Source organism: Heloderma suspectum, chromosome 3, assembly GCF_057233095.1.
Source record: "Heloderma suspectum isolate Gila_16-S chromosome 3, 16-S_ref, whole genome shotgun sequence".
Taxonomy (NCBI): domain Eukaryota; kingdom Metazoa; phylum Chordata; class Lepidosauria; order Squamata; family Helodermatidae; genus Heloderma; species Heloderma suspectum.
In genome coordinates, this window is record NC_139460.1 from 88429321 (window position 1) to 88455844 (window position 26524).

Sequence of the window (26524 nt, forward strand, 5' to 3'; positions counted from 1 at the left end):
TGCAGCCCAAAAGAGCATTTGCCTTTTTTGCAGCCACATCACATTGTTGGCTCATATTCAGCTTGTGATCGACAACAATTCCAAGATCCTTCTCGCTTGTAGTGTGGTTGAGCCACGTATCCCCCATCTTGTAACTGTGCATTTGGTTTCTTTTTCCTAGGTGCAGAACTTGGCATTTGTCCCTATTAAATGTCATTCTGTTGTTTTCTGCCCAGCGCTCGTCTATCCAGATCACTTTGAATTTTGTTTCTGTCTTCCAAAGTATTAGCTATCCCTCCCATATATAACGATATATCGTTACAAGGAACGATATATCGTTCCTTGTAAGATTCTTATAGGCACACATGCAAAACTGATACAAAAAGGTATAAGCCATCCAATCCTTACTAAAGACGATAACTGAACTGTCCTCAGGCCGATCCTATACATTTTTGCTTAGTAGTACTACGGCATTCAGTGGGGCTTATGCCTAAGCAGACTTTCATAGGATTGCAACCTGAATCAGCTACCTTTCCAAGGCTGCAATCCTGTATGCATGTACTTAGGAATAAGCCCCATTGACTTCCATGGGATATTTCCAAGTAAACATGGACAAGATTGAATGCATGGTTGCAATCTGACACCTACTTGGGAAACAGGTAGCAATATATACAAACTCATTAGGATGAAAGTCCCCTCATTAGGATCTCAATGGCACTTCTGAGTAAATTTACAAAGGATCAGACTGTTATTATATTCAATGGGATTTACTTCTGAGTAAACACACATAGGTCGTATATTGCAAGTTTGATCTTAAACATCTATACCAGCAATGCCATAATAATAATCTTGCATATCCAAAGTAACCTCATAGTTTGTTGGTGTATCCAGTTCTAAGTGCTGCAAGTCCTTATTTGTGAGTGCTGCAAGTCCTTGGATCGGATCATTAGACTGATATAAAAACAGTAGCCAGATATCCCACTGAATGCAATGTGACTTCCCAAATAGGCATGCATAGGACTTCAACACTAGTTAATTAACTTTAAAATATGTATATCAAAGAGACTTCTCCATTTTTATCCCATCAACTTCCGTAATGCCTTTCTGTCCAGTACTTTGTTTTACTGTTACTAATTTGTTTGCTAAATAGTAGCAAACTAAAAATGATCTGATTCCTATCCATTTAACTTATACCAACAGGCTACTGAAAACGAGGCATTCGTTATTTCAGTTTAGTTAGAGTGGTAGAAGTGCTAAAACACTTGGAAGAGAACTACACAGTTTATTTTACATATGGATATTTTCCATACTTTTAAGGGTTAGTGTGTGTGTGTGTGTGTATATATATATATATACACACACACACACACACGCAGATTTGTATTATGCTGTTGATAGAATTTGATTCTTTACATTATTTATTATTTGTTAAATATATATCCCACCTTTCCTCCAAGGAGCCCAAGGCAGTGTACACGCTCCTCCTCTTCATTTTATCTTCACAACAATCCTATGCGACAGGGTAGGCTGAGAGCCTGTGACTGGCCCAAAGTCAGCCGGTGGTTTTTTTTACATTTCCTATATACCAGTATTCTTATTGTTTACTGCCAGCAGCCTAGTCTGTTAACCAGTTTGCAAACCTCTGAAGAAGTTGAAATGAATGGGACATAGGTTAGACTAATATTGGATACATCCCAATGGTTATTACTTTAGAATGCTTACCATTTGTGGCCGATGACTGAACCCAGCATAAACATATGGATGTACTCACTTAGCAACACATGTATGCATAAATGTTTCCCGGAGTGTGGTTTAATCTGATCATATATATAGATTACAGTTTAATCTGAGCATACACACATTGCAAGTGGGAGCTGGAACAAGATTTTGCGGTGTGGAGTGTCCCAGCTCATGGTAGGCTGGCTGGAACCTCTTCCAGGATGTTTCATTCCCTCCCCCTGGTTTTCCACCCCACCCCCAAGCAGTCAGTATTCTGTGGCTACTGAGCACAGTTGGTCTCTGTAGGGCTGTTTTTGGAGTTCTCTGTATACCAGTACATTTGTTGTACTCCTGCAAACCTTTGGGATCCAGTTCCCCCAAGCCTGTGGATACCTCCCTCTCTTGTGGGTGGTGCCATTTTGGATGCATAAGGGCCAGCACTCAGAGAACTGAGATTATGTATCAGGGTTGAGCAACATGTGGCTCCCCGTCCTTTTTTGTGGTGCTACCCACCCACCCAAATGGCCACTGCTGTGCTGTTGAATTTCAGCGCTACAGGGCTCCCCTTGTTTCAAAGTGAAAACGTGCCTTATTTTAATCTTGGGCTGAAATTCGGCAGTGGCAATTTCAGCAGTGGTGCGGGTGGTGTGTGTAGCCCCTAGTGGGCTCTGGGGGGTGGAAATTGGCCCCCAGACCATCCAAAGTTGCCCACCCCAGATCATAATTAAATATTTTAGGACTTTGTTCTTCCACCTTTCTTCACTAGATACATGTTCCTGTAGTCCATTTCTTAGGCAGTAGTGTGTGTGTGTGTGTGTGTGTGTGAATGAATGAACATGAAGACTCATCATAAATTAGAAAGAAATTATAATCTCAACCCTCTCAGGCACATGAATTCCACCCAAATCTAACACTGACAGAGGACCACACGCCCTCATGCATTTCCACTTATGAATGCCAGGATATATGGCTTAAAGTCAACCTCAGGAGATTGTCCAGCTGATTCTCCTGTCTCAGGCAACGAATCTGCTTAAAACAAATCAACAGTGGTTACAGGTCAGGTCTATGCAAAGATGGGCTACCTGAAGAAAGTCAAGAGTACGAACAATTTACGGTGCAATCCTATTGAGATAGTTGGCAGCTGCCAAAGTCAGAGGCTGCCAAGTATACAATGTAGGGTGGCCATAGCACAGAGGCGATCCTCGCCTCTGTGCTCCGGCCACCCTGCATTTATGGCTGGACAGCTGATTTTGGCTGTCTAGCTGTGGCTTCAGGGAGGGGGACAGAAGGAGGCCACATGGCACAGAGGAAGCTGCGTAACGCTTCTGTGGTCTCCTCTGCTCCCCCCTGGGACCCCTTTTCCCTGTCTCTGTGCTCCATTTCCGAGCACAGAGGTGTAGCCAGTGCAGAGAGAACTGCGCAAGCTACGAGGGGGCAGTTTCTGGGAACTGTGTTCGGAGCCCTAGCTCCAACCTTGGTTCCCAGAAATCAAGAAATCCTACAGCCCTCTAGCCAGTGTCCATAGGATTGCTCCCTCCAAGTACTTATATTATTAATGTCATCTTTAAAAAAATCAAAAACACAAAAAACAGGAAGCTTATTGCACATGTGGGAAGAAGCCCTAACTGAAATTAAATTAGTTTGGCCATGTGCCGCTTCTTCCTAACAATCTAACATTTGTGGGTAGATGTGCGTGTGAAAAGTCGGGCATGCATAACTGAACATATTCGTGCTTTGCCAACCTATGGGTGGGCCATTCCAGAGCCATGCCCCAGGTGTTCAAATGATCCTCAGCAATTCTGCCTGAAATTTCACTGAAACTGATACCAGACATTAATTTGGCCCAGCAAAGAAATGCAGAGCTGTTTAAGCGTCCCGGAGCGAAGCGATCGTGCGTGCGAAAAAGAGGGGACAGAAACTGGGCATCCTCATTTCCAGCGTGCAGGTTGCAGCGGGAAGCAATTCAGCAGCGCCGCTTTGCTTCGCCAGGAGACTTGTACATCCAGAAGCTACATCCTCCGGCCCTGTTGTTGCTGTGGAGATACATACATACATACATACACACACACACACACACACACACACTGCTGTATCTGTAGTTGTTGCTACAGGGCAGATACTCGTGCCGAAGGCGATTTGGACAGCTTCCCACCGAACCAGGTCGAGATGTAAAAGTGAACGAACGCAAGCGAGACTGGGTCCTTCTTACGGAGCACGGATTCGGCAAAGCAGACCTCCCTCTAACCTTGGAGCAGGTTCCGCGGATGAGCACTGAACGGGGCTGCTTGCTACCCCTCAGCTCCGTTCCCGAAAGAAATCCGCAAGGAGGACCGCACCAGACGAAAGCCCTCTCCGAGCAGGCGGTAATGACAGCAATAGCGGCGCGTGCCTCAGAATTTATAATATCAGAGGACGGGGAAGAGAATGAACCAGCAGTCGCCAAGGCGACCAAGCCCCGCCTTCGGCCATTCCTCTTCTCTCCCTCAGCGCGGATTCCCGCCTGGCATGGGCGGGGTTCTCGCGGCGTGATTGACAGTTGCCATAGTAACAAGCTCTTCTGGTCGCCATTTTGTCAGTTGGGCTTTTTAAAAAAAAATAATTTCCCTTCCCGCCCGAATTATAACTTCGCGTGGGGTATTCTCCCTTCGGGTTTCGAGGGGGAGGGGGGAGATTTACCCCACCTCTGCCAGACGGAGCGAGTCGAAGCGGGGCGAGCGCGCGCACAGACTGGAACGATCCGGAGCGCGGGTCCGGAGAAGCCGGCTCGGCGGCATCAGCGGCGGCGCTCGGGAGGGGGAGGAGAGCGCGGGGCGGGCGGGGAGGGGGCGCGAGCGAGGAGTTCCCGGGGGCTCGGTTCCGCGCTGCGCTCCCCCTCTCGCCCGCGCCGCTCCGGCTCGCGCCGCTCTGCCTGGCCTGGGCGCAAGCAGCGGTCGAAGCCGAGGCGCCGCTGCTGCCGCCGCGCTGGGTCCGGGCCCCGCTGCCGATCGCTGCGCAGGTTTGGAACGCGCGCCATTTTGTGAGCGATAGAAAATCTGCCCGGCCAGGAAACGCCGCGGATCCGCCCGCCGGGCCGGGCCGCCCTCCTCCCGCAAGAGGGAGGCGCACTGCTGCCTCCGCTCCGGGGCCACGGCCCTGTTCTGCCCCTTAACGCCCGGGGCCCGAGTGTGGCGGGCAAAGTGAGGCAAGCCGGGTGAGAGGACTGCGGAGACGTTGCTGGGCTGGGCCGGGCCGCTGGCTGAGGCGGGGAATGAACTGAACCCACCCGCCGCCGCCACTACCTCCACCTCCTTGCATCCCGAGAAAGGAGGCCTCGGTCAGGACCCGGACGACTGCGGCCCCCCCGGAGAGCATCCAGAGGCGGCCACCGCCCCGTACACGGGTAAGTAGTAGGGCCTCTGGCAGCGCGGCCGCCGGCTCAACGACACAGGGAGAGAGGGGCCGCTGCCATCTTGAAGAGGGAGCCTGGTCCGCCCCGGTGGTGAGGCGAAGGAGGAGGCCGACCTAGTGGAGGGAAAGGCAGACGCCGGCTTCTTCCCCGTTACTCCCGGGTAGGCATGGGGAGGCGAGGGAAGGCTTCTTCCTTTTCTGAGTCGCGAAGGTGACGGCTGAGGCCTGGGAGACCATTCCCACTTGGCTACGGGATTGGTCCTGGTAGCTCGGCATTGCCCATACCTTGGCCATGATGTCTTGTTGGGGTGGGGGAGGAAGAAGTTCTGTTCTCTCTGCAACTCCCCTGGGCAGGTGGGTAGAAAGTCAGTAGTTCTCAGTTAGCACCTGTTGTAGAAATAGGGTTGATTTTTAAGCTCTTGACTATAAGTACTTAGACTTGGTACGTCTGCTTGATATGACTGGTGTGGAAGTCCAATGTGGTCACGAGAACTTTCGTCGTGTTTCTGTCAATCTAGGGTCATTGCAGCATGTAAATACTCTCTGTCACTCAGGGAGGGTTTCATTCTGATGCCAAAGAAACCAAAATAACTTCTCTGAATTGTTGGGTTTTAATGTCAGATAGCAGGGGGGAAGGAAATCAATAAACCCAACTAGAATAAATATATTCTGAGTGATTGGATTTGCATTTTAATTACATTTTATTCTGATCTAGAACTCTTCTTACTAAGAAGTAAGTCGTTTTGATTTTAAAGGTATTTATTTCCAAATAGGTATGCTGGAAATTTCAGTTGAGTCTGTACCAAGACGTGGTTAAAGGGGTTTCCCATCAAGAATCTTTGGTTACACTTCCTTCATGAGAGAACAAGCATTTTACTTAATAAACAGATACATATACCATACGATAAATTCAGAAAGCGCAATATATGTATCAGTCATTGTCATCTTTATAGTATTGCATAGCTGCTTATTTTCAATAAATATGTACATATATTGTGTGAATGTTAACCCTTGATTCCTCATCATCAGAAGTTGAACTCTATTAGGATGCAATCCTAAACAAAATGATCAGGGAGTAAGTCCTGTTGAACTGAATGAGACATCTGCATAGGATCGGGCTGTTGTGTTGAATTCCAAATATTATGATGGTGAATTTTTATTGGAGACAATGAGTCAAATGTGAACTTGATTCTGTATGTAACTTCATAGAACTTGGTTGAAACTGTGAGTAAGAGAGAACTTACTTGTGCCATGTCAGAAGGATTGGCTCCTCACCTCCAAAGACTTGTACTAGTGTATTGCTTGCAGTCTTGACCTAATGTCATGGGAGATATTGCTCTGACACAGCAGTCAGTTTACCCCATCTTAAGTTATATTTGCTGGCAAAGCAGGTTTTGAGATTGGGTTTTCTCTGCCTGCTTTGCTAGTTCAAACAGAAATCTGGGAAGTGATGTTCACAGGTAAGGAAATAACTGAACTATGCTTAGAAAAATGTTGGCTTTATTGCATTTAAGTAGAGAAGGTTTTGTGGAATAAAATACTGTGACTGCAGTATTTTGGATTTGAATGTTTACAATATTCTTAAGGATGTACTTTTAGTCTACTTCTGAAAGTGCCATGTTAGTGGCAAACTGCATTGAAAATTACAACCTTAAGTACTGTATCAGTGCTATCAGTTTGGAAAATGTTTCACTTTGCACAGTGTTAAATACTATATAAAGTACTAAATAGATTGTTCACAGGACTGTCAGCTCATTCAGTTTAGTTCTACATATTTTCCAGCTACAGCTGAATTCTTTTATTTTCATTTAAGTCTACTGATTTTATTTTGCAAAAGCATGAGAGGAGAATTAGTTTCAGCACTAGAATCTAAAATCAGCACAGTCCTATGTGTGTTTACTTAGAAATAAGTCCCATTGAGTTCAATGGGCTTACCCCCAGATAAGTTGAGAATTGTATCCTCAGTGTATAAAACTTGGGCTACCTTCTTTATGGAGTATTGGTAAGAATGCTGTTCTATTTTAGCAGATGTATATAGTGTAACCCAGTTGAACAGCATGTGAAATTACTGAACCAAAGTTGTTTTGAAGAGATCTTGGTTCTCAAGTAAATGATTTGAAGAAAACGGATAGAAAATTGTATCAGTGCAATGAACGACTTGTATGTTACAGGATTTGTTAACTATATTTTTGTTCCACGTGGAGGGTGTGGTGTGTAAGTAACTGTCTAGAACTGAGGCAGGCAACCTTGTGCCTTCCAGATGTTTTGGACTACAACTTTCACGAGCCCTGGCTTAGCAGGGCCAATGGGAGGGGCCGTAGCTCAGTGGTAAGAATACAGGCTTGTCATGCAGAAGGTCCCAGGCTTAATCCCTGGCATCACCAGGTAGGGCAGGAAAAACTCCTGCCTGGAGAGTCACTGCCAGGTAGTGTTGATAATACTGGGCTAGATGGACCACTGTTCTGACTCAGTATAAGGCAGTGTCCTATGTTTCTATGAGCTGTAACCCAAAACATCTGGAGGGCACCAGGTTGCCTAACCTTGGTCTAGACATTTGTAAAGCTGAGTTAAGTATTCATAGTTAATGTTTCTCTCTATAGAACAGGACAATGAGATGAGTTAGAAAGTAGAGTGAAATTGTGATGCCATAAGTTAAGCTGCCTTTACCTTCTAGCAAGTATTGTTTATGGTACAATCCTAAGCTTGTTTACCCAGAAGTAAGTCGGTTGTAGTTGTAGAGGTATCAAATGCACAACTTACTGATTTTCACATAGAATGTTTGCAAATAAAGACAAAAGTTTTATATTTTTAAATTAGGAATTCAAATTATTATGATACTGATATGAAATACAATTGTGAGAAGTGAGATTTACAACCCAATCCTATACATGATTACTCAGAAGTAAGTCCCACTGTGATCAGAGGAACTTATCCTGTGTTTATGATGCAGTCTAAATATCCTTTTCTTTTTTTAACAAGTTACACAAATAAAATCTTATAAATGGTTAGTACTCTTAATATTTAGGGCGTAATCCTATGCATGTTAAGACAAAAAAATCCTACAACTCCCAGCATTTCCCAGTCAGCCACTGGCTGAGGAATGCTAGGAGTTATAGGACTTTTTTCTGTCTAAACATGCATAGGATTGTGCCCTTATCTTTCAAAAGAGATTTTGTCAGCCTGATTGGTACAGTCCAGCTGTAGTTTTTAGAAAGAGTGAGAATAACTGTCTTGTATCCTTGGTAGATATTTGTTAATACATATCTTCATGAATAGATAACTTTTGGAATGGGACTCAAGAAAATACTCTTGAAGGGGAACTTTACTTAATTTTTGACAGGTGATTATATGTGGTAATGAAAGAAGTTGGTTAATTGCGCAGAATGTTGAAGCACTTTTATTTTGCCTTCTGTTTATTTTTTAAAAACTTCCTGAAAACAAGAATATTTTTCTTAATTATGTGGGAGGATTCATACTAGGTCACTGGTAATTATGAGAGAGTGCAGAATTCTGACTATTTTAGTTTTACTGTTTTTGATTGATGTTAATTGCCTTTGTGGCTCTGGCAGAAAGGTAGTATAAAAATACTAAAAATAGATAATATTGAACTCAGTGAATTACACTGAAATCCTGTACATGCCCACTGAAGTAAGTTGCATTGAATTCAATGGCTACCCCTCTGGAGAATGAATTCAACAGGCTTAGCCCCATGTAAGTGGGTATACAATTGCGCCTTCCAGCATAATCCTGTACACTTACTCCCTGATGCGGGTACAGAATTAAAGACTTAGTGCGCAATCCCATGGCTGTTTAGACAGAAAAAAAGTCCTACAGCATTCCCCAGCCAGTCATTGAATCCTGGGTTGTTGCTGAATCCTGGGTTGTCATTACTTGTGAACCCAGCACTATAGTTTTATTATGGGTTGTTAACCATGAACAACCCAGGAAGAGAACCTGTGGTTTGTTCTTTGGTTGTGAATTCCGGGTATTTTGTAGTTAACAACCAAAAGACCTGGTTTGGATGACATGGCGGGTTATTTAACCCATGATGAGCCCTGGCATGTGCTGTGGCTGTTTTGATTGCACCAACCCCTGATTGGGGTTGAGCCATGTTGTCTGAACCCAGTTATTGTGGGTTATTCAAGGGTTAAACAACCCTCATTTAATCCTTGATTTGCAGTAGGGGTTAAGCGAGGGTTGTTTCATGCATTTAATGCCAGGTTAATACTGGGTTGTTGATATGTGTGAATCAGGTCAATAGTATGTTGACATCAGGAGTATTAGAATTTTACCTAAAGGTCTATTCAAACAGAGAATCCTCTTTGAGATTTAAAAGTTAAGTTTTTTACCACTCAATGATGTGGTTTTTTTCTAGAAAATTTTGAATTGGAAAATTTTCCATAAAAAATTGCTATGCGAATTAGGTGAATTTGTATACAGTCGTTTGCACTGGAAAATGTTCTGTTTGCTTTGGAAAATTTTTGGATGCTTTAAAGGAGTGATCTAATTTAGCATGTTCATTTTACTTGTAATTAGCAAACAGAAAAGTACCCCATGTTATTTTTTTCCCCAATATAGCCCAGGTATTTGACCTGAAATATTTGAGGGGAAAAAATAAAGCACACTTAGAGAGCAATCCTATACCCACCAGACAGAGTGTGTGTGGGGGCATAGAATAGTTCTGTTTCCAAGCTTGGAGACAGGAAACTATGCTCCCCAGACCCCTTGTAGCAGGCATGAAGAGAACTGTGCCGGCAACCTCTCCACACTCAGAAAATGTGGCACAGAGACAAGGAAAAGGGGGTGTTCCCAGTGGAGAGGAGGAGACAGGTGGCTGCATTACGCCGAAATCGCCTGTCTAGCAGAAATGCAGGGCGACTGGAGCGTGGAGCTCTGCTCTCCTCCCACTCCGCATTAGATACTCAGCATCTTCATAGTTCAGAGGCTGCTGACTGTCTGGATCGGATTGTCCCCTTAATGTGATTTATATTACATAATTTTTTAATTACAATAGCGGGTATTTCCTCTGTATTGTTTAAATTTAAGGAAAACCCCCCAAAGGTGCTGAAAACTGTTCACACGCTAATAAGTTTAGCAGCTCAAAGAACTGTGTATGATATGCTGGCAACCACTCATTTACTTCAACCTAGTTCAACTTTCTTCCACTGAGGTTGCTGGGATACCATCAGTTTCTCTGTCACTCACTTATTAGTTCAGTTTCACACTGACACATATATACGTTTCAATAACATATACGTATTCTCTGACATACTTAGCTAGGGACAATCAATTAGCATTCATTCATTATTTACATTGAACTTACAAAATGGAAAATTTCCTATGGAAAAATAAAGAACTGGAAATTTTTCAGCCCCACATCACTGCTACCACTAAATCTGGAAGGGATAGACATGTTTCTTAAAAGGAATTAACTTCAACTTTTGTATAGTTTAGGAAAGTCAATACAAGTTTGTGGAAGGAGGTTCTGTTTGTAGTTGTCTGCTACGAGTGCAGTGAAGATTGCAACCTAAACTTTGGACACTACACATAATATTAATTGTTTACTGTTGGGCAGGGGAGGACAGGATCTACTCTGGGCAGCTGGCAGTAGATCACTAAAGATTTCTGATTCCCAATTGTTTTAAAATAGCTCTAACAAAATCACTCCCCTCCCATCCTAAAGTATACTGATCAAACAAAGAAAGCTTGGGATAACCGGGAGTGGATTTTTATGTGGAAGGACTGCGAGCTCTGTTCAATTCTCAAAACAAATTTCTGGGTCCAAAATTGTTTGATTCTAATTGAGTGTGGTTTTCATTAGGCTCTGGTTGGTGGATCTTGGGGTTCTAGTAAAAAACAAAGTAGATCCAGCAAGTTTGGAGTCTGCCCACCCCTACTATAAGATAAATCAATGTTGCTTTGCAGTCAGTTTTAATTTCAGAGTTCGTATTACCAAATTTTTCTTTCAGATCTCCCAGCAGGAACATTTGTTTACTAGCAACTTCAGATAAAATCCTGATTCTCCTGAAATCCATGATAATACTTACATTGGGTTGGATTCAGACTGTTAGTTCCTATTGATTTCAGTGTTACTTTAGTTCAGTCATGACTAATTTGCCCCATTGATTTCTTTGAGAACAAAAATTCAACTAATGGATAGAGCAGTCCTAACTGGGACCAGGCAGTTTCTTTTGTATTTTAAATCCCCCCCCCCCCCGAAAGCAGTAGGATCCAATGCCAGCTCCTCCCTGTCTCTTGGGGCCTCAAACCAGCAACTGCGTGTGGGAACACTGCTGATGGTAGCTTTCCATCTATTGAGCTCTCGTTAGGTGCAATGGGGGCCTTTGCGGTGGTGGGCTCCCCACTAGCGGAGTTCCTCTGTCTTAGTGGAAAGGCACCTCCACCGCAGTCTAACTTTCCTCCAGCAAGCAACATCATGAGGTTAGGACTGCACTCTTAATCTGCATCCAGGCAGCACTTTCCAGTGAAATGTAAAGTACAGTGATGAATGTTGGGGGCAGGGGGAAATCCTAACTTCATAAATATGCAGATGGGAGTCTGAACTAGCACTGACAAAACAGGAGAGCGATCTTAAGGTCCTGGTGGATTGTTGAATGAAAATGTTGACCCGGTGTGCAGCAGCTGTGAAAAAGGGGAATTCCATGCTACTGATAGCATCATGACCCCAAGCCCTTGGACCTTCCAGTGTGCAGCAGAGGATTCTGATGAGGCACAGACTGTTTAGGACCATCTGTGCCAGAGAACACAGTCCTGCCATTGTCCTCTGGCTCAGAGGATTAGTCCTTGGCAGACCCACTATCTCCCCAGCCTTCCAGAAGTCTCAGGCTACAAAATCAGCCAAGGCCCCTTTAATAGTCCAGTCATCTCCAGCAAAGGCATAGCTAACCAAACCAGTAGTTTTGTAGTCTTGTAAGCCTACATAAGGCTTCAGTTGGCATTAGCTCCCAGCTGAGACAACATCCTCCTACTGTAGTAGGAGAGCATTCTAGCCAGCAAAACCCACTTGGAAGCATTCAAAATCCTATTTGCTTCTTGCTTTGTTCTGATTGCCCTTGGAAGCTACCAGTGAACTCAGTGGAACGTCTGAGTAAGAACTCATTGGATCTTCACATAAGAATGTGTATAGTTCTTCTTCCCACAACATATCATTAATTTCCATAATGTCTTGCTATAGGTCCTAGGATGTGATTTTGGCTACTACTTAGATAGTTTTAAAAGTTGCATAGACACATCATGGAGGATAAGTCTGTCAGCAACTATCGGCCATGATATTTAAATGGAATGTCTGGGTTCAGAAGGAGTATGCAACTGAATACCAGTTGTGGAGGGGGCTGTTGCCTTCATGTTGTGTTGGTAAGTTTTCTGGAAACATCTGGCTGACCACTATGGAAAAAGGATGCTGGATTAGATGGACCTATGTTCTGATACAGTAGGGCTGCTCTAGTGTACTTATTGGGCTGAAAACCATTCTAAAAGAACTTTGGAGTGTGCTTAGGATCAGAGTACAATGATATGAAATAGATTCTTTAACTATAAAACAGAATAAATAATTTTAACTGACTACAAGTTGATTGGTAATATTATTATATAAATCCTTGCTAGGCACACAATAATTTATTCCTACGAGTTTTACCATGGCTTCTACCTTGTCACAATTACTCATTTTTCTACCACTGCCTCAGCTCCACTACTTCTTCATTTCTTCCATACCCTTCCAGCCTGACATTCAGGGACCCTCTATCTTGCACACTTGCAGACTATGTTGCTGTTTTTGTCCCGGTACCCTGTTCTGGTTTTAGTCCCATTTTGGCTAGGGATAAGACAAGGAGAGGGGGAATGTCAAGTTGTAATTAGTTGATTGGTGAAAGAGCCCAGTGACATAGAGCAGTCATCCGTACTGAAGTGATGGGATAAACTTAAAGAAACGTTGTTTTCTTGTAAAAAGGTAAAGGTAAAGGTGTCCCCAACCAGTCGTGTCCGACTCTAGGGTGTGGTGCTCATCTCCATTTCTAAGCCGAAGAGCCAGCTTTGTCCGAAGACACTTCCATGGTCATGTGGCCGGCATGACTGAACACGGAGGTGCACGGAACGCTGTTATCTTTCCCGCTGAAGCGGTACCTATTTATCTACTTGCAATTTCTTGCTTTCGAACTGCTAGGTTGGCAGGAGCTGGGACTGAAGACGGGAGCTCACTCCGTCACGCGGCACTCGGGTCTCGAACTGCTGTCCTGCCGACCTTCCGGTCTGCAGTTCAGCGTCTTAACCACTAAGCCACCGTGGCCTCTTGTTTTCTTGTAGACAAATGCAAATATTAAATATTTCCATAGTTACTTTGTCTAAGCATAGAATTTAATTATGAGCAGCCATGTTTTGTGTAATAATGTATTATGTTAGCTACACAAAAGTAACTTAACTGGTAAATTGTTGCCAAATACATGTATTTTTTTAAATTACAACTTCATAATGAGAAGAAATGCCTCTTTAAAATTATTTTTAAAAATCAAGTTTATAAACCTCTTGATGGCTCATTGACTTATGTGACTTTCCTCGCATACTACTGAATATTGATATTTTCAGTTGCCCATTATATGGTAATCTAGTAAATTAAAAACACACATTAGTGTCATCTGCTAGAGGGGCTTTTTGCCTCCCCTGTAGGATCAGGGTGTGTCAGAGGAGAGGAGGAGGTTCTGAATCATTGTGAAATTGGGTCTTCTTTAGTTAGCTGGTTGGGTTAACCAAAGGATGGGACAAAACAGTTGGCTGGAGAAGCAAGCTGGAGTCAGTTCTGAAAAGGCAATCCAGATAGGTGTGGGGAGAAAAGTAGGTATTGGGCCAGGGAGAGGCTTGCATATTCAGGAGGCAAAGCAGGAATAGGCACAGGCAGAATGAGGTATAGATTATGTGAGCTGCATGCGGTAGATGCTTTGTGGCACATAAGCCTCGTTCTCACTATGGTGGTAAACCTCTATTTGGGCTACACACTTCAGACTATAGGCAGCAGTTCCTATGACTGAAAGTTTCTCCATATGAAAGAATTCTCTGTATATAGAAAACTTAATTGTCAGGGAGAAGGCTAAAATAGAACCTTCTTCCCTGACACCTAAGCTCTCTTCATGTGTTACTCACATGGAATGTTCTCATGTGTAGATGGAGGAGTGTGACTGTTTCACTTAAGTTTCACAGTTGAGCCAGCCCCATCTTCCTGTGTTCATGTGTTGAGTGTGGACTTCTGGATCCGGATTCGCTTTTATCTGGGGTTGTCTACATTCAGTGTAGTTTATACACTGCAAGTAACTGTATTTATTGAAGTTATCCCTTTGAGCACTAGAGTGAAGTGAATAAAGTTGCAGGCAGTATTCAAATCCTGTGTCCTATGAAAGTTCCTGTTTAATTGCTATGCTTGATTAGACTGTGCAGAGAAGTACAGCAATTTACCAAATGGATTTGGCAGGATACTAGTCTGCACAAGGAATTTTATTATAGTTTTGTTTTAAACAGGATTGCAACAGAACTTACAAGGAAAACAGAATAATGTGTCATGACTGTGTAACTGCAACAGTAGAAGCCTATGTATGTTAGTAAAGTGCCATAGTTGCTGCATCCTAAAGCATAGTTTTGGAGTCCAAGTAAAGATTAGTTACTTTGTACATTTCTGTCTAATGCTAATATAAGGAAAATTGTTTTGGTATGAAGAAGGGGAAACAGAATTTGAGGCATAAATCAAGGTGAATTCATTTAGCTGTCTCTTCTATGTGCATGTCAGCATTTTTCTTTTCTTAAAAATAGCGTGTCTGTGTGTGTCTGTCTATCTATATACAGAGACACAGACAGACAGATGCGCACGCGCGCACGCACACACACACACACACACACATGTAGGCTAAAAATAAGCAACTTTGTTATAGAACACCTTAATGCTACTGTACTCCTTGCTGAAACTCTGGCTTGATGGCAGCCAGAAGACCTTGTTACCAACCCTTACAACCTCTGCCATAAGGCCTTCAAAGCAGATTACAGTAAGATAATATAACATCTTATGAAAAGCTAAACAACAACATCCCAATTAGAAAAGCTACTACATTTAAAGCAATAGCAAAATTTTAAAGTCAACAAATTCTGAGTCCACAGAATGCAGGGCAGAAAAGAAAAGTTTAATCAGATGACTAAAAATTCTGATAGAGTTGGCCTAAGAAATAAGAACATAAGAGCCCTGCTGGATCTGATCACAGACCTACCTAGTCCAGCATTCTGTTCCTACAGTGACCAATCAGATGCAGATGGGAAGCCCACAAGTAGGATATGAGTGCTCCTGCTCATGTTCCCTAGCAGCTGGCATACAAAGGCATATTGCCTTTAGTACTGGAGGTAGTACATAGCCATCAAGAGTAATAGCCATTGTCTGGAAACTTAGTGGAACTAGTATAGATTATATAAGATCAGTATTATCTGTATCCTATGATTAGATCTAAGTAGAAGTTGAGCAGTAGCATTCTGGATCAGTTGTAGTTTCTGAACTGTCTTCAAGTGAAGCCCCATGTATAGCACATTAAAATAATCTTGAGAATTTAATAGCACGTTAAAATAATCTGAGAAATTATCAGAGCATGCAGAACTCCAAGTCTTTGCCTCAAGAAAGGGGTGCAGCTGGCAAATATTCCAGAGATGAAATGATGCAGCCTGAAAGCAACTCTGGATCCAGAACGTAAAAGCCATGCTGGATCAGATCAAAGTCCATCTAGTCCAGCATTCTGTTCACACAGTGGCCAACCAGCTGCCTATGGGAAACCCACAAGCAGGACATGAATGCAACAACATCCTTCTACCCATGTTCCCTTGTAACTGGTGTACATAGGTATTACTGCTTCTAATACTGGAGGTAGCATATCAAGTAGCCATTGATGACCTCCTCTAGGAATTTGTCCAGTCCCCTTTTAAAGCCATCCAGTTTGGTGGGTATCGCTACATCTTGTGGAAGTGAATTCCATAGTTTAACTCCGTGATATATGAAGAAATACTTCCTTTTATCGATCCTGAATCCAACAGCCCAACTGCCTCCCTAGCTTGTTTCTTGCTTCTGATATATTTAAAGAATTCTTTATTGTTGGCCTTGATATTGTTAGTGATACGCTCCTCAAAAGCTTATTTGCATTTCTTATTGTCTGCTTGCATCTCCTTTGTGTGTGCTCCCTTTTGTTCTCATTTGAGCAAGACTTCCATTTTCTGAAGGAAAACTTCTTTTTTCTTAATTGCTTCCTTGACACTGCTTGTTTACTGTGCTGATGGCCTCTTGGCCTTGATGCTACCTTTCTTCACCTGTGGTATACATTCTAGCTGAGCTTCTAATATTGTGGTTTTGAGTAACCACCAAGCATTTTGAAGGGATTTAACTCTCTTAACTCCCCTTTTCAGTTTCCTTTTTACCAGTTCCCTCATTTTCGTGTAGTTTCCCCTTTTGAAGTCAAATGTGACTGTGTTGGACTTCCTTGGCAGTTCCAACTGGCAAGTCTGCTCTTTAAGAGGGAATATGACCCCATTGAAAACAAGCACATCCCTCTTACCCAAATAGCAAGTCTATCTAATATTCCCATCCCTTTTTTATCTGGATTAAGATCTATCTAATCTATTCAGTCCATTACTGACGCCAGGCAATCATTCATGGAGTACTGTGCCGCATCTGATAGTGAAGGAAAGGAGAAATAAAGCTGAGTGTTCATAGAGATGTTAATTAAAAAAAAGCATGAAAGATGAGATGGAACCCTGTAGGATAGCTCCTATATGGAAAAGCAGTATTCTCCTAGTATCACGTCTGAAACTGCTCAGAAGTCTCCAACTCCAAACCCACCCATGTGATCCAGAAGGATGCCATGGTTGGTGCTGAAAGCTGCTGAGAGATCCAGAGACTCAACAGTGTCACATTTCCCTTTTCTGCTGGTATAGTTTATCTTTCAAGGCAGTTTCTGCCCTGAACCCCAGGTTGAAGCCAGGCTGGAATGGATTTAAATACTCTGTTTCATCAAAAAGCACCTGGAGCTAATATGTCTGCTCAGTCACATTAGCTAGGAATGGAAAGTAGGAAAAAGGCTTCTAATTCTCTAATGTGTAATTGATAGAAGGCTTCTTGAAAAAAGATTTTACAGTAGTTTATTTTAAGGACTAATGGTGTTTGTCCTTCACACAAAGAAGCTTTCATAATCACCAAAATAGAATGTAATAGTCTTTTTAAACAGGCTGACGCTAACCAGGGTGGGCAAGGCATGTAGTGGGGTGAACAGCACCAAGCACTCTGCCCATATTCTGAACTCATTCAATGATATAGGACAAGAGCACTAGATGCTCCCACAAGCCTCTGTTTCCAAAGCTGAGTCCAAGCCAGAATGGATCTGAGTGATTTTATCAGCAAAGTACTCTGGAAAACGAACAGTTGTTTAGTGAGAGTTCAAAAGCCGCAGATGGATGAGTCTTGTCAGAAGCATTCCCTTGTCCGTTTGGAAAAGCTCTACTGAATGAGACTATGAGAGCAATGGCGGTGGGGAACTTCTTATCTGTTCTGATTCTGGAACCAGTTTTCAAATGGGTTGTAAGCCACAGATTAATTGCAAGATTTTTAGTCCTTGTGTTCTGGCTGTTCTCTTTGTGCTTTGTTGCCCAGTGGACCCGGGGGATTTGAGCTGTGGCAAGAAGGAGGGAGCTCCTAGGAGCCTTTGTTTTAATTGCCTTGGTGGGTTCCTTATTCCAAGAGCTCAGTTGGACTTTGAAAGAATAGTTGTCTGAGTCACTGTAAAACTCTCCTAGGGTCACTTTCAAACTGTCTGGATCCATTAGTCTTCAAAGCAGACCACCCTGATTGGTCTTCCACATCCATGGTGGTTAACTTGAGCTGGAAGTCCAGCTGTAAGGCAGTGACAAAGGGGTCAATAAAGGGTTCCCCAATCATTTATTACCTCCATGTTGTCCAGGATAGAACACCAGATCTAGCCTGTGATCTGCCACATGTTGGTCTTAACACAATGATTGTCCCCATATTCAAAAAGCTCATAATATGTATTGGCCTCTTGGTGCATAGTACACCATCATGTTGACTTTTTCAGCCTGTAATTATTGGAGGATTGGTTGCTGAACTGTGAGATCTGCTGTGATCCATCAGGAATGACAGAGGCACTGGGTTGGATCTAGTGTCACACAAGTGGACTTCTGCTTGCACAGTGGGACTTCCCTATTTTGTCATTCCTCCTGCAGCTCCCTGCATACCCTCTAGAGCAGATTGGGGTGTGTGTGCCTTGGAGGCTGCAGAGGGGAGGGAAAATCCATTCCTCTAGCAGATGAGCAGTGCTGGATCGCCTTTGTATCTAAAGGATATATATGGCAAATGTAGAAATATTAATTGCTGTTAACAATATAAGCATAATTCTTCCTTTGGAAAAGAGGATAAAAAAGCATTTAGAATACATTATGATCACAATGGTGATATTGCAGTTAATGCAGTTTGTTACATATGAGTCCACAATTGTCTGAATATTGCATTTCATGTAAGAATTTGTGAAGAATCAGTTTTTTAAAATGCAATATTCATAGTACTTGGTGTGTAGTAGGAACTGAATATCATGATATTGATAACAGCAGTGCAAAGGGTATGTTGTCATGACTGTAGTATTACAGAATTTCTATAGTGCTGCTGCTTCTGTCATTAACATCACTGGAGTTTACTGATGATGGCAATACTGGAGGTTGTTCAGTGGTGTCACCATTACAAATAGAACAAATTATAGAATATTGATGTAGTTTTGTACACTAACTTCAACTTCACCATTTATGCCAAGTCAGTGCTTTTGATAGGAAGGGCTCATATACTTTTAAAGATAACATATCTCAACAGCACAGTATAATATCCATTTTGATCTTTAAAAAACAACACAAAACTAATAATAGTGGAAAACTGCTTTTTTGCCTTTATTTTTTTTGTCTCTGCATTCCGGTGCATGTGAAATTATGTTTACTTTTTGCACAGTGTGAATGATGAAGATAATCTCCCTTGCTTAGCCAGTAAGAGTGATCTGTGTTATGTGCTACCATTTGACCAGTTGCTTAGACAGAAATATGCTGGCTAAGAGAATAATTTGCTTAAAAGTACCTCAGTGGTGAATTTGATTTTTAAGAACATCTGCATAAAAGTCTAGTTTCACTGCCTTTCATTCATCAGTCTGAGTTGATCATGTGCTGAAACTTTGCTGTTGAGGAATTTGTAGCTTTATCAAATACATGTTTACTTGGAATGTCCCACTTTCATGGGGGATTACTTCCAAGTAAGTCTTAATGGATGATATTATACTTTCATCATGTGAATAGTTGTTACTTGTTTTATGCTATTGCAGTCTTGCCTGTAGTCATGATTGTGCTGACATGTTTTTCTTTTTAAGTAACATTTGACCCTATTCCTGATGTTATTACTTTGCTGTAGTATCGTGTAATGACTTCTCTTCTGACCTGTCTTCACTCTTCCTGCATACGCTGAGTGTATGTGGGGGATGCAGCATTTGGGAATGAGAAATTGGTTAAAGAGGACAGAAATGCTTTTGGCTCCTGAGAGGAGTTCCTGTTAATTCTAGAGCCAATGGGATGCTTGGAGCTATCACTGGATTTCTAGCATGCTTTAAAAGATATTTCAGCAAATCACTGTGTGGAAATTTGAAATCAATAATATGAAAAGGACACCTCAAGAATAGTTGCAGCAGGGAAGCAAACAAACTATTATTTAAACCCCCCTGTGATATGTGCTATAGAAAGTGAAATATTGGGTTTGACCAGAGTAGTGGAAACTGCAGAGCTGGAGTGTTTTAGAAAACTGCAAATATTATTTTTCGCAAAGCTCTGGCATGGGCTGGTCCATGAAGTCACGAAGAGTCGGAAGCGACTGAACGAATAAACAACAACAACAAAAATATTATTTGGGTTCTGAAGAATGCTTAAATAATTGTTAGTTTGGTAGCATTGGCCAAGCTTCAGCTTCCTAAGATAAAAGAAAATAAGATAGAAATATACACTTGGATTTTTAAGTATAAGGTGCAGTTTTTAATTGGTGTTCATTAGAGAAAGTAACTAACTATAAGGAGATGATCTCCATTACATTATGTGTTTGAAAAAGCTACCATACTTTAATGGCTGTCTGCATAATCTGGAAGTGTGGTATTCCTTAGCTATATGAAGTGTTTTCCTATTGGTAGTTCAACCAGAGAACAATACACTTACTACTTAAACTTGGGGACAGCTTAAAAAGCAATTTTCAGTTGACATGAGAGCTGCTGATAGGGAAACATTCTCTGGATGCATTTTTCCTAGTTTCCTCATTAGGGGCTCTTGTTCCCAGAATCCACCTCCCCCCCCACCCCCCACGCAGTTTGGGAGAAGTGCTGATAAAAGAAATACCACAGAAAAACTCCAGTACACTGGCTGCATTATGCCTTGAGTTAAATGGGAAATCTATGTTGTCAGAGAGGTTAAGTAGGTAATATTGGGGGATGGAGAGGAGGTTTAACTTTAAAATACATTAATATATCTTTAACCATCCACAGATAGAAAACAAACCCTCCATCAGTCTGGTTTTGGAGTCAGATATACTCCAAGAAAGCCATCAAAATACAATACCTGGGGGAAGGTATAAAGCATGACCCCATTTGTAAGAAAAAAAATATGCCTTCATTGAGAACGTTTCTTTTCCAGTAAAACAGTATAGTTGTAAAGAAGTAATCAGGGTCAAAAATACCTCATAGTATATAGAGCATTAGATGTTGCAAAAGACATGCAACCTAAGGTTTAAGTGATAATTTCAGGTTAGTATGTTGTTCTCTATCTCTGCTGTTCCTGCCTGTGGAGCTCTCAGTTTTCCTTCTGTTTTCAGACGCTTCCTCCTCATTGCTCTGGACTACTCTATCTCCCAGGTGTCAGACCTGATTTCCTATCTGCTTTACTAGCTGTTGTTTTGGGGGCCCTGGCCTTTGCTTGCCCAGTGTTCCTAGGCCCTCATAACTGTCATCTCTTAAGGGTCTGACCAGCTCACCCCAATAATGATGTCACAGACTGTTAGGTTAAAAGTAGCTCAGCGAGAGACAGGGAGGACCTTCTGTCCTCCCTGCCTCTGTTGGCAGCTCAGACTGATCATTAAATAAAGCTTAACCACAGCCATCACAAAATACTAGTGCATTACAATATACATTATGGACCTATTTAACGAATTCTAAACTTTTATGCTTTGTGTGTTCTTTGTTAATGTATGGCTTCTAGATTAAAAAATCACCTTCCATCTCAGTGAAATTATGTGGTGTACTCCAACCAAAAGAATGAAAGCATGAGATGAAGAGAGAAATGAAGTGTTGCAAAATAGCAGGTAGTTACTTATTGCTAGATTTGTGCGTAGTTTGCATCAGTGCAACAATGTTTGGCAGTGTCAAGGAGGGACTGCCAGTGCAATTCAGGCAATTCATGTGTTGTGCAGTTGTTGCATTTTACAGCCATTGCCTGGAGAAAGCTACATCAGAAAGTCTTACTAGAAAGTAACTCTCAGTCAGAATAGATATAAAACATTTGTTCTGATCTTGTTGTATCTTTTGACTATCATCTAAAGGCTATAAAAGAGACTGAGGTGTTGTTGGTTTAACAAATTCATAACTGGCTTTTTAGGGTAAAACCAAACCATGGGTTGTTGGTTAAACTCTGGGTTCACACATTCCTAGGTTGTTTAGAAAGCTGGACGTAAAGCGGAAGTATTGAGCACGCAGGAGGCATGCGCTCACTCCTGCTTGCCCATGAAAATTCATGGGTTAAACAACCCATGAATTGTCATTATATGCGAACCGGGTCAGTGCTAGAGGAAGAAGTATAAGTGGTGGATTTGTTCCATTACTGATTGTGTGTTCCTCTAGCAGTTGTGCAAGAAGCACAAGCAGCACCTAGCATAATGAGTGATAAAAGTGGTTGTGCAATGGCTTGTGCAAGTGGAACCAAAGTACTGGATTTGACACTTGTGCAGATGATTAAAATGGGGGTTCCACAAACACTAGAAGCTGTGTGCTAGTGGAATGACACCATTGGATACAACCACCTGGAAGGACTTTCTTCTTTCCAGTGACAATTTACTAGTTATGCCCAATCATAATTTTCCTGTTCAGTAACTCATTTTATGAGGATGAGGAAGAAAGTGACATATCAGCCCTGTACACTACAAATCCCTGTTTCCTCTACATTAGGGATAGGCAACTTGGTGCCCTCCAGAGGTTTTGAACAACAGCTCACATAATCCCTGGCCAGGATGCCCAGTGGCCATGGATTATGGGAGCTGTAGTTCAAAACAGCTGGACACCAACAGGTTGCCTACATATTAATCCTCTGCAATGTGAATTAATATCAGGAGGTGAGGACAGGAGGCAAAACTCCTTGGATGCAAGATCTGGCCCATGGGCTACTAGTGGTTGGCTCTTATTCTACTTATTAAATGCAAGATGAGTTTATTACTTTTATTTATTTATTTAAAATATTTCCGTCCTCCTTCTCCAAAAAAGCTCCTGGAATGGTTTACAAACAATCAGTTAAACGGTCCCTCCCCTCAGGCTTCCAATCTAAATAGTCACGATGCACAAGGAAAACGGGTTGCATAGGGAAGAGGAAAAATGAAGTAGTCTTTTAGCAAGGCTGGTAGAATGGCCCTGCTTCCCATCTCATCTCCCTCTATTACAGCCTGCTGGAATGGCTGCTGGTGATGACAATTGAGAGAGGAGAGCTCTTTCACCAGGGCTGATGTAATGCTCCCCCTTCTTCCTCCCATCTCCCTCATTACAGCCTACTGGAATTTCTGCACCCAGAGTGCTAACATCTTGATGAGAGGCGCATGCAGGGCCTTTGTTGCTTGTGAAGTGCTGCCTGCCTTCTTCTGGTGGCCTTTGAATTGATCGGTGGCTTTTGTTTTCAACTTTTACTTTTTCCTACTTGGATGACAAAAACTAAGATACATGTGCTTAGGTAGCATAGTGTGCAACAGTTTACAGCACTCTGTCTCTATAATATTGGTTATGTTCATAATGCTATGCATGCTTACTTGGGAGTAAGCTCCACTAAACAGAGTGTTACTTCTGAGTAAGTTACTTCTAGGTAGGATTGCTCTGTAAATATCAGAAATATACCAGATAGTACAATTTGATATCCTAAATTATAAATGATGTATATTATGCTCTTAAAGCAGTAAAATAGGTGTAGGTTTCATAAGAAACCTTCTTGCATATATTTCAGTTTTTCTCAAAATGTGTTTTTCCCCATAGCTTCAAAATTTGTGGAAATCTTACACTGCTTACAGTGCTAAAGGTATGCAGTGAAGAAAGTTGGCTTGTGAGGATTTTCATAAGGAAATAATAAAATTGGAGGGCTGGAAGTAGCACTAAAATGACCCGTACCTTGCAGCATCTTAGAAACTGGGGAAAGTCTGTAGCTCAGCGATATAGCTCAGGTTTTGCATCAAAAAGGTTCCAGGTTCACTCCTTAGCATCTCCAGATAGGGATGGAAAATACTCCTTTCTGAAACCATGGAGAGCTACTGCCAGGCAATGTGAGGACAATACTGAGTAGGTAGACCAGTCATCCTACTTGGTATAAGGTAACTTCCTATTTTCCTATGATTTTGTTTCTACTACTCAGGAAAGAAAGTGTTGTGGACAGTTCCCTAGAAACATCATTACAGTCACAGTGTACAAAGGTAAAGAAGACATTACCCATGATTATGAAGAGAATGTAATGCTACAGAGTGATGTAATGTAATGCTACATTCACCACAGAGAATGTAATGCTATAAAAAGTGAGCACACCTTTTCACAGAATACAACTTAAAAGTATGGAGAAGGGCAGCAAAATAATTAAGAGTGTGGAAAACATTCCTTAGGAGGAGAAAATTAGAAGATATATAAAATGAATAGCTTAACAATGGATTTTATAATTTCTTTGTATAATACTAGGACTAAAATCACCTGATAAAACTAATGTGTAAACATATGCACAACTGATTTTTCTAGCATTTGAAGCAGTAATAGGAAGGTGCAAAATGTGCATTTGCCTGTCGCTACTGGAAAATGATAACACGGGATCATTATGTGCTGTTGGCTGGGGTCTTTCCAATAAAAGCAGCTCACATTCCTAGCAGTGCAATAACCATTAAATGTCTTGAGTAATGCAAGAGTGTTTTAAGGTATGCTTGCATAGCTTATGTCAGACAGTGATCTAGAGCCTGAACTGCCAGAATCTTGACGTGACAGGCAGCCATAACAGTGTCATCAATAAATAATAAATGAAATATAGATACTTACTACTGTTAGAAATCAAGTGCTAGATTAGATATGTTCTCTGTACATCCTTATACGTTTCTTTGCAGCTCACTTAAGATTTTATATCTTGAATAACTTTGCAACTTTTTTTAGCCAAGCTATGCCCATGGATATGCTAAATAGATATTAGTATGTTTGTTTACAACAAGCATGGGGAACCTCCAGCCTGTGGGCTGAGTATGATTTCCTGTCTGACCAGTCAGCTTTTTCCCCAGGCCCAGCCTTTTCTCCTAGCAGGGAAAAGCTCTTATCTCCTCAGTGCTCAGCTTGGGAAAGCTTTTATCTCTGATCAGCTGCTGATGAGAGATAAGAGCTTTTCTGTGCTGGGGAGAGAGGGCAGGGCCTGGGGAGGAAGCTGAGTGAGGCTTATTTTGCTTACTTTTGAGTAGACATGCTGCTCATGCTTGCTTCTGGGTAGACGTGCAGGGGCTTGATATTTGGGATGCTTTTTTAAAGTTCCACTGAGCAAGTTATTCCTGCTTATGAATAGATATGCAGAGGCTTGTCCTGCTTACTTCTGAGTAAGCTCAAAATTAGTAAGAATCACATTTTTGCTCCACTCTCCAGATGTTTTTGGACTACAACTCCTATGATCCCTAACCAATGAGCATGCTTGCTTGGACTTATGGGAGTTATAGTCCAAAATATCTGGAAGGCACAAGGTTGCGTACGTCTGTTGTACATTCAGGGAGATCTGATTTAACATGTTTATTTGATTGACATTTAGTAAACAAAACAAAAAGTATGTTGTGTTAATTTTACATGTTATTTAAATATGTGAAAAGTTTTTAAGTTTCCCAGAGAAGTCGAACTGGAAGATTTGAATTTCAGGAGGGGATAAAGTACATATAATATGATTTGAACTTTATAATCAAACGACTCAAAGCTTTACTTGGAAATCATTTTTATTGGAATGCTAAAACATGACAGCTCAATAGCATACACTCCTCTTACATCAGGGGTGGGCAGAATTTGGGCTTGTGGGCTTTACTTTGTTTTTTACCAGAACCCTGAGATCTGCTAGCCGGAGGCTGCTTTAGAAGACATACACTTCAAACTAAAGAATTCTGAGCCCAGGAATTTGTTTTCAGTACCAGAACTGAATGGAGCCACACAAAAACTACTCCTGATTATATTAAGCTTTCTTCACTTCAGCAGTATAATTTAGGGTTGGAGGGTGGGCATCATTTTGTTGTTGCTATTGTTAAACATATGGGAGTCAGAAATCCTTTCAGATCTATTGCAAGTTGCCCAGAGATCTACCAGTAGATTGAGATCTATTTTCTGACCACTTCTGCCTTATATTATTTAGACTTTAAGGAAAAAATAGTACTGAAAATGGTTAACATGCTAATTTTAGCATGCCTGAATATGTGTTTTCTAGGGATAATAATCTGGAAATGTTAAGTTAGATGTGAGTAGTATTATATCCATTCCAGTTGCCCTGTTTGACTTGTATTTAATTAATTTTATGAAATATTGCTTTTCTAAATGTGGAAACATTTTCTGCAGAAAAATATAGTAGCGGACTTTTTTGTGAAAAATTTTCATTTTACATTGTTAGCAAGAAATGGGGCAAATGCATCCTCTATATTGGCTATCTGTAGGTTGCATTGCCATTATAACAGATTATTGATGCATGTCAGGTGTAATTCTTCCTGCTTAGGTGGCCTTGTGGAGACTAACATGTCATTAAGATATCTGCAGATAGTGAGTTTCCCATGTCCTGAAACATCTGTTATTAATTTATTTAATCCATACCTGCTCTTCTCTGTCGCACTTGAGCAGCTTTGAATGACATTGACCTGGTTTGCATGTAATGACAAACCAGAGTATGGGTTGTTGCCTTATCCAGAGTTTACCCATGATTTGCCTGCCAGACAGTTGCACAAAGCTCAGATTATTATTTTTTCAATTCCTGGGTTGATTGATTCGCTTCTCCTTTGCCTGTTCCCTCTCTGTATCCCAAATGCCTTTGTGATGAAGTAGTACTGACATGTAGAGCGCCCAGGTGTTTTTTTAACCACGATTGCCCTGTAGCCTCTGTAGCCTGATGAAAC

General features: G+C 41.7%; 1 protein-coding gene across 4 annotated transcripts in view; it reads left to right on the forward strand.

Moving 5' to 3' along the window:
• Window positions 1-4261: 4261 nt before the first annotated feature.
• The window catches only part of DYRK1A (dual specificity tyrosine phosphorylation regulated kinase 1A), a 149760-nt gene continuing 127497 nt past the window's right edge, over window positions 4262-26524 (forward strand). The window contains exon 1 of one of the 4 annotated variants that reach the window (XM_084843712.1): window positions 4262-5077. The gene's annotated coding sequence lies outside the window, so the exon portion shown is untranslated. Of the gene's footprint in view, window positions 5078-5161; window positions 5247-26524 lie in introns of those variants that run through there. The other 3 variants (XM_084843710.1, XM_084843711.1, XM_084843713.1) reach the window with 3 other exon arrangements.